Source organism: Eleutherodactylus coqui, chromosome 8 (assembly GCF_035609145.1).
Source record: "Eleutherodactylus coqui strain aEleCoq1 chromosome 8, aEleCoq1.hap1, whole genome shotgun sequence".
NCBI lineage: Eukaryota > Metazoa > Chordata > Amphibia > Anura > Eleutherodactylidae > Eleutherodactylus > Eleutherodactylus coqui.
This window is the reverse complement of record NC_089844.1, coordinates 62,794,594-62,803,532: the sequence shown is the minus strand read 5'-3', so window position 1 is coordinate 62,803,532 and position 8,939 is coordinate 62,794,594.

Genomic DNA, 8,939 nt, shown 5'->3' with positions numbered 1-8,939 from the left:
CTGGCTGCTGCTCCTCCTTCTTCCCAGCCTCCTCACTCCATTACAATGACACATTCTGAGGAGCGGGCAGACTCCCAGGAACTGTTCTCGGGCCCCTGCTCAGATGGGGCAGCAATGGTTCCTCTCCCACCAGAGGAGTTTATCGTGACTGATGACCAACCTTTGGAAAGTTCCTGGGGTCCGGGGGATGAGGCTGGGGACTTCCGGCAACTGTCTCAAGGCCTTTCAGTGGGTGAGGAGGCCGATGACGATGAGACACAGTTGTCTATCAGTGAGGTAGTAGTAAGGGCAGTAAGTCCGAGGGAGGAGCGCACAGAGGAATTGGAGGAAGAGCAGCAGGATGATGAGGTGGCTGACCCCACCTGGTTTGCTACGCCTACTGAGGACAGGTCTTCAGAGGGGGAGGCAAGGGCAGCAGCAGGGCAGGTTGCTAGAGGCAGTGTGGTGTCCAGGGGTAGAGGCAGGGCCAGACCGAAGAATCCACCAACTGTTTCCCAAAGCGCCCCCTCGCGCCATGCCACCCTGCAGAGGCCGAGGTGCTCAAAGGTCTGGCAGTTTTTCACTGAGAGTGCAGACGACCGACGAACAGTGGTGTGCAACCTTTGTCGCGCCAAGATCAGCTGGGGAGCCACCACCACCAGCCTCACCACCACCAGCATGCGCAGACATATGATGGCCAAGCACCCCACAAGGTGGGACGAAGGCCGTTCACCGCCTCCGGTTTGCACCGCTGCCTCTCCCCATGTGCCCCAACCTGCCACTGAGATCCAACCCACCTCTCAGGACACAGGCACTACCGTCTCCTGGCCTGCACCCACACCCTCACCTCCACTGTCCTCGGCCCCATCCACCAATGTCTGTCAGCGCACCGTCCAGCCGTCGCTAGCGCAAGTGTTGGAGCGCAAGCGCAAGTACGCCGCCACGCACCCGCACGCTCAAACGTTAAACGTGCACATAGCCAAATTTATCAGCCTGGAGATGCTGCCGAATAGGGTTGTGGAAACAGAGTCTTTCAAAAGTATGATGGCGGCGGCGACCCCGCGCTACTCAGTTCCCATTTGCCACTACTTTTCCCGATGTGCTGTCCCAGCCCTGCACGACCACGTCTCCCGCAACATTGTACGCGCCCTCACCAACGCGGTTACTGGCAAGGTCCACTTAACAACGGACACGTGGACAAGCACAGGCGGGCAGGGCCACTATATCTCCCTGATGGCACATTGGGTGAATTTAGTGGAGGCTGGGACAGAGTCAGAGCCTGGGACCGCTCACGTCCTACCCACCCCCAGAATTGCGGGCCCCAGCTCGGTGGTGGTATCTGCGGCGGTGTATGCTTCCTCCACTAAACCACCCTCCTCCTCCTCCTCCTACGCAACCTCTGTCTCGCAATCAAGATGTGTCAGCAGCAGCAAGTCGCCAGCAGTCGGTGTCGCGCGGCATGGCAGCACAGCGGTGGCCAAGCGTCAGCAGGCTGTGCTGAAACTACTCAGCTTAGGAGAGAAGAGGCACACGGCCCACGAACTGCTGCAGGGTCTGACAGAGCAGACCGACCGCTGGCTTGCGCCGCTGAGCCTCTAACCGGGCATGGTCGTGTGTGACAACGGCCGTAACCTGGTGGCGGCTCTGCAGCTCGGCAGCCTCACACATGTGCCATGCCTGGCCTACGTCTTTAATTTGGTGGTTCAGCGCTTTCTGAAGAGCTACCCACGCTTGTCAGACCTGCTCGGAAAGGTGCGCCGGCTCTGCGCACATTTCCACAAGTCCCACACGGACGCTGCCACCCTGCGCACCCTGCAACATCAGTTTAATCTGCCAGTGCACCGACTGCTGTGCGACGTGCCCACACGGTGGAACTCTACGCTCCACATGTTGGCCAGGCTCTATGAGCAGCGTAGAGCTATAGTGGAATACCAACTCCAACATGGGCGGCGCAGTGGGAGTCAGCCTCCTCAATTCTTTACAGAAGAGTGGGCCTGGTTGGCAGACATCTGCCAGGTCCTTGGAAACTTTGAGGAGTCTACCCAGATGGTGATCGGCGATGCTGCAATCATTAGTGTCACCATTCCTCTGCTATGCCTCTTGAGAAGTTCCCTGCAAAGCATAAAGGCAGACGCTTTGCGCTTGGAAACAGAGCCGGGAGAAGACAGTATGTCGCTGGATAGTCAGAGCACCCTCCTGTCTATATCTCAGCGTGTTGAGGAGGAGGAGGAGCATGAGGAGGATGAGGAGGAGGGGGAAGAGACAGCTTGGCCCACTGCTGAGACTACACATGCTGCTTGCCTGTCATCCTTTCAGCGTGTATGGCCTGAGGAGGAGGAGGAGGAGGAGGAGGATCCTGAAAGTGATCTTCCTAGTGAAGACAGCCATGTGTTGCGTACAGGTACCCTGGCACACATGGCTGACTTCATGTTAGGATGCCTTTCTCGTGACCCTCACGTTACACGCATTCTGGCCACTACGGATTACTGGGTGTACACACTGCTCGACCCACAGTATAAGGAGAACCTTTCCACTCTCATACCCGAAGAGGAAAGGGGTTCGAGAGTGATGCTATACCACAGGACCCTGGTGGACAAACTGATGGTAAAATTCCCATCCGACAGCGCTAGTGGCCGAAGGCGCAGTTCCGAGGGCCAGGTAGCAGGGGAGGCGCAGAGATCAGGCAGCATGTACAGCACAGGCAGGGGAACACTCTCCAAGGCCTTTGACAGCTTTCTGGCTCCCCAGCAAGACTGTGTCACCGCTCCCCAGTCAAGGCTGAGTCGGCGGGAGCACTGTAAAAGGATGGTGAGGGAGTACGTAGCCGATCGCACGACCGTCCTCCGTGACGCCTCTGTCCCCTACAACTACTGGGTGTCGAAGCTGGACACGTGGCCTGAACTCGCGCTGTATGCCCTGGAGGTGCTTGCTTGTCCTGCGGCTAGCGTCTTGTCAGAGAGGGTGTTTAGTGTGGCTGGGGGAATCATCACAGATAAGCGTACCCGCCTGTCAACCGACAGTGCCGACAGGCTTACACTCATCAAGATGAACAAAGCTTGGATTTCCCCAGACTTCTCTTCTCCACCAGCGGACAGCAGCGATACCTAAACAATACGTAGGCTGCACCCGCGGATGGAAGCATTGTTCTCTATCACCATCAAAAACGTGGACCTTTTAGCTTCATCAATCTGTGTATAATATTCATCCTCCTCCTCCTGCTCCTCCTCCTGAAACCTGACGTAATCACGCCGAACGGGCAATTTTTCTTAGGCCCACAAGGCTCAGTCATATAATTTTTGTAAACAATTTTTATACGTTTCAATGCTCATTAAAGCGTTGAAACTTTCACCTCAACCAATTTTTATTTTAACTGGGCTGCCTCCAGGCCTAGTTACCAATTAAGCCACATTAACCAAAGCGATTAATGGGTTTCACCTGCCCTCTTGGTTGGGCATGGGCAATTTTTCTGAGGTACATTAGTACTGTTGGTACACCAATTTTTGGGGGCCCTCGCCTACAGTGTAATCAAATTAATTTTTAGCCCACCTGCATTACAGCTGACGTTACATCAGCTGTGTTGGGCACTGCAATGGGATATATTTATGTACCGCCGGTGGCTTCCTGGCACCAACCCATGCTGTGGGTCCACACGGAGTTGTAACTGCATGTGTCCACTTCTAAAGAACCCCAGTCTGACTGGGGCATGCAGTGTGGGCCGAAGCCCACCTGCATTAAGCACGACATTACCTCAGCTGTGATGGGCAATGCAATGGGATATATTTATGTACCGCCGGTGGCTTCCTGGCACCCACCCATGCTGTGGGTCCACAGGGAGTTGTAAATGCATGTGTCCACTTCTAAAGAACCCCAGTCTGACTGGGGTATGCAGTGTGGGCCGAAGCCCACTTGCATTAAGCACGACATTACCTCAGCTGTGATGGGCAATGCAATGGGATATATTTATGTACTGCCGGTGGGTTCCAGGGAGCCACCCATGCTGTGGGTGCACACGGAATTCCCATTGCGGAGTTGTACCTGCCTGTGACTATTTATAAAAAAAACGCGGTCTGACTGGGGCATGCAGACACCTTGACAGAATGAATAGTGTGTGGCACATAGGTTCCCCATTGCTATGCCCACATGTGCAGCTCCAGATGGAGGTGGCACAGGATTGGATTTCTCATTGCTTCTGTACAGCATTGTGGGCTATTGCCCCGCTTCTTTTAGAGAGGGTCGCTGCCTAGCCGTGCCAACCCTCTGCAGTGTGTGCCTGCGGTTCCTCCTCATGGCAGACGCACTTATAAATAGACATGAGTGTGGCGTGGCATGAGGGCAGCTGAAGGCTGGGCAGGGACAGTTTGGTGTGCGCTGTGGACACTGGGTCGTGCGGAGGGGGGGGGGGTTGGTCAGCATGTAACCCAGGAGAAGTGGCAGCGGAGTGTCATGCAGGCAGTGATTGTGCTTTGTTGGAGGTAGTGTGGTGCTTAGCTAAGGTATGCATTGCTAATGAGGACTTTTCAGAAGTAAAAATTTGTGGGGAGGGGGGGGGGGCCCACTCTTGCCGCTATTGTGGCTTAATAGTGGGACCTGTGAACTTGAGATGCAGCCCAACATGTAGCCCCTCGCCTGCCCTATCCGTTGCTGTGTCGTTCCCATCACTTTCTTGAATTGCCCAGATTTTCACAAATGAAGACCTTAGCGAGCATCGGCGATATACAAAAATGCTCGGGTCGCCCATTGACTTCAATGGGGTTCGTTACTCGAAATGAACCCTCGAGCATCGCGATAATTTCGTCCCGAGTAACGAGCACCCGAGCATTTTGGTGCTCGCTCATCTCTATTAATAGCATTACTGTCCCCATGTAGTAATAAATAGCCATACTGTTCCCATTTATTAATATACAGCTATGCTGCCCCTGTAGTAATAAACAGGCATAATGTCCTCTATAGTAATAAATAGGCATAAAGCCCCTCGTCGTAATAAATAGCCATACTGTCCCCCTGTAGTATTAAAAATAGCCATAACACACCCTGTAGTAATAAACAACCACAATGTTCCACTACATTAGTAATAGTCATACTATTCCCTGTAGTAGCCATACTGTCCTCCATAGTAAAATAATAAAGTCACTCCCATTCCCCATGGTCCTACTGAGTTTTCCATTCACTGCCCAGCTTTTTCTGGCAGACATCCTTTGGAACAATGAAGGTAAAGCAATGTCATAATTGTGCTGCTTGCATCACATAGAAGGCAAGGTGCCAGTTGGTAGTGCAGGGTGCCCACCGTGGCTCCTGGCACTGGCGCTGCTACTGTTAATCGTATCTGTATTTTAAAGATGTGGATACCATTAAAGGGGTTCTTCTGACACAAATAATTTTTTTATGCTTTAGCAGCCATTGTTCCCTGGTCTGCCTAATGGACACAGGGAACCCATGGTGTAATGGCTGCTAAAGCATAAAAATGTTATACTTACCTTTTCCTCTGTTGTTGTTGTCAGCAGCGGGGTCATCCTCTTCTTCCTGCACGAGCCGCGCCGCTCCGAGTTCGCGCGCATGCGCAGTGGAGAGGTGCCCTCTGACAGGAGTCAGGACGGGCCGCGTCTCCACTGCGCATGCGCAGAATCTCGGAGTTCAGCGGGACGGACGGGCCGCCCACAGCAAGCACGGCTTGTGACGTGCTTGCTGTGGGCGGTCCGTCCATTCACCTCGGAAGTGCCTGACGGACGGACCAGAGCAGGAAGCAGTCTTTTTGACCGCTCCTGCTCTGCTTTAAAGGCACAGAAAAAGATGCTGGCTGGAGGGGACATGCCTGGCGATCGGGCCAGGCCAGGCAAAGTGAGTAAAAATTTTTTTTTTTTTATGTCAGAACCCCTTTAACTTTAAATCCTGCCATAGGGGATCAGCCCACTGAGCCCAGTCAGATAGCAGCTGGAAATTGTCCCCCTTCCTCCCTGCAGTAATGAAGGGGAGCTGTAGTACCACAAACTTGGGGTCCCACAGCATTTTATTAGCTACCTCATGTGGAGTGTGTATGTTTGTATATATTAACTTCTGGTGTCTTCTCTGTCTAACTCTGCGTGACTATGCAGAATTCACCCTAACATGCTCTGTTACTTGTCAATCACCCCTAGCTAGGACTGGGGTTGGGTAGAAAGAGTCCCCTTAGCTCAGGATTGATTAGTTATGAGAATATAAAAGACAGAATGTGGGTTGGGTTAGAGCAGAGGTGTAACTTGAAGCTTCTGGGCCCCCATGCAAAATTTGTAACCTGGGCCCCCGACTATAATTTTTAGTCATAGTACTGGGCTCCCTATATGGAGAAGAGAGTCCTTATGGGCCCCCTAAGGCTCCTGGGCCCGGGTGCAACCGCATCTTCTGCATCCCCTATAGTTACGCCCCTGGGTTAGAGGGTTCCAGAGTTGGAGAGAGTCTAAGCTGGAGGCCACTGTCCTAAGTCTCAGTCTAAGTCAGTCTGAGTGAAGTCAAGTCTAGTCTAGTCATGGAGTCAGCAGGAAGGGGGGGTCAGCAGGAGAGAGAGAAGTCTTCTTCAACCTTGCCCAGAGGAACTCTTACCCGTGAAGGTCTGCTTGTCAGTCGAAAGAAAATCAGCCTCCACAACCGTGAGTTTAACTTGTCCCTGCATAGTCAGACGTCAAAGTGTCTACAAGAGACTGCACTGTTCTCTCCATTCCTCAACAAACAACCTCCCGGTCCAGTTACCACTTGCCTCCACCTGGCTTCCTCATTTCTGTCTCCAGTAGTGGATCAAGGAGTAAAAGTTTAATATTGCCTCTGCTGGATTGTGCCCTGTTTTCCAAGCTTCAGTGAACTGTGTGCCTTTGGTTTCCCTAAAGCTCTCTGGACTGGTCTCTTTATTTCATTGTCACATTGTATTAAAAGGTACTGACGTCACACTGAACTTATACCAATTACCAATTGTTCTTACTAAGGACCACCATGACAAGGTCATAGTTGACGCATCCACTCGGACTGCTCCTGCCAACTTCTGCTCGCTGCAGAGCTGCGTGGGAAGAGCGCTCAACTTACCTCATAGACAGGGAGTCCACGGGTATTTCTGTGAATATACAAATTGATTACTTAATTTGACACACTCTCAGGGTATGATCACGCATAGCATGTGAAAAAATTTCCTATTCTGGTCTGTATCATGGACCAAAATCGCCCATTGAAGTCTTTGGGTTTGCGTAAAAATGCAGCATGTTGCAAGCATATTCACAGTGTTTTAAGGCATGGTTGCAGGAGACTGTGGTTAAAAAAAATAGTGACATCAATTGGACCTTCCTGCGGGCTTTTTGCACACATGAAAAAAAACAATGACTATGTATGCATCCAGTCCTCCATGTGTTGTAAAAGAAAATATAATTTATCAGACCAGACCACGTTCCACCACTGATCCATGGTCCAGTTCTGATGCCCATCTGCCCATTGTAGATGCTTTCAGTGGTGGACAAGGGTCAATATGGGCACTCTGACTGGCCTATGGCTACTCAACCACAAATGCAGTAAGCTGTGGTGCTCTGTGTGTCCTGGTACCTTTCTATCAAATATTAGTGTGGACCCCTTTTGCTGGATCCAGAATTGGCAACTTGCACCGGGTGACTGGTACACTGGACAAAAAGGGCTACCACAGCATTTTGATACACCATGAAATACCCTCTGGTGTACGCCTAGTTAGTCAGGGGTTCATATTACAGCAAGACAATGATCAGTTTTCAGTAGGTTATGCTACAGTAGCTCTTCTATTGTATTGTATCAATTGGGCTAGGCTACGCTCCCCATGTCCTTCCTTGGATCACTGTATTTCTTGTTTCTGACTACAGATTGCTGTATAACACAGCGAACCCATGGTCACAGGGAAGAATGACATGCATTATTTTGTAACCACTGATGATAGTAAAAATGGGGATTTTCTTGCCTACATTCTATCCTATAAATGCTATCAGTGTTACAGTATGTAATCGGTGCATGTACAGTATGTTGTTTTATATTTTATAGTACTGTGTGAAAGTTTTAGGCCTTATGTCCACGGGCGGATTTGATTTGCGTAATCCGCGTGGGTGTTCCGCAAATCAAGCCGCCCATAGGGGTACATTGGCATCTGCAAGTGTATTAAAGCATGTGGATTTGTTTTGCGGATCTTTCGGTCCAGAAAACAAATCGCAGCATGCTCCATTTTGCAGCGGCACGGGCGGCTTCCATTGAAGTCAATGGAAGCCGACCGATCGCGGCCCGTCCGCAATTGAATTGCGGATAGCCCACAGATTCTTCTGGAAAGCAGGAGTTTAAAAATAAAAGTACTGCGCATTTGCGTGGCGCGCTGGCCGGTGCTTCTGCACACATCCACAGGGAAAAAGAAAGTCGATCCAGACGGGACGCAGAAGACCGGCACAGGTAAATATGTGTCCTCGGCTCCCACATGCAGAATCTGACTCGCCTGTGGACATGAGGCATTAGGCAGATGTGGAAACAATACAGCAAAGCAAGATTTTCTTTTCAAAAATAGAAGGGGTCTGATTGACTCCAAATTTATTCTGCAGCAGAATAACAACCCCAAACATCCAGCCAATGTCATAAAGAACTGTCTTCAGCGTAAAGAACAAGGAGTCCTGGAAGTGATGATATGGCCCCACAGAGCCCTAATCTCAACATCATCCAGTCTGTCTGGGACTACATGAAGAGACAGAAAGATTTGAGCAAGCTACATCTACAGAAGATCTGTGGTTCTTTCTCTAACATGTTTGGAACAACCTCCCTGCCGAGTTCCATCAAAAACTGTGTGCAAGTGTACCTAGAAAAACCAATGCTGTTTTAGGTGATCACTCCAAATATTTATGTGATTTACATTTCTCTTCCGTTCATTCACTTAGCATTTTGTTGACTAATTAACTAAAAAAACTATTATTATTAGCGTTCGTTTACACGGACGTATTTGTGCACGC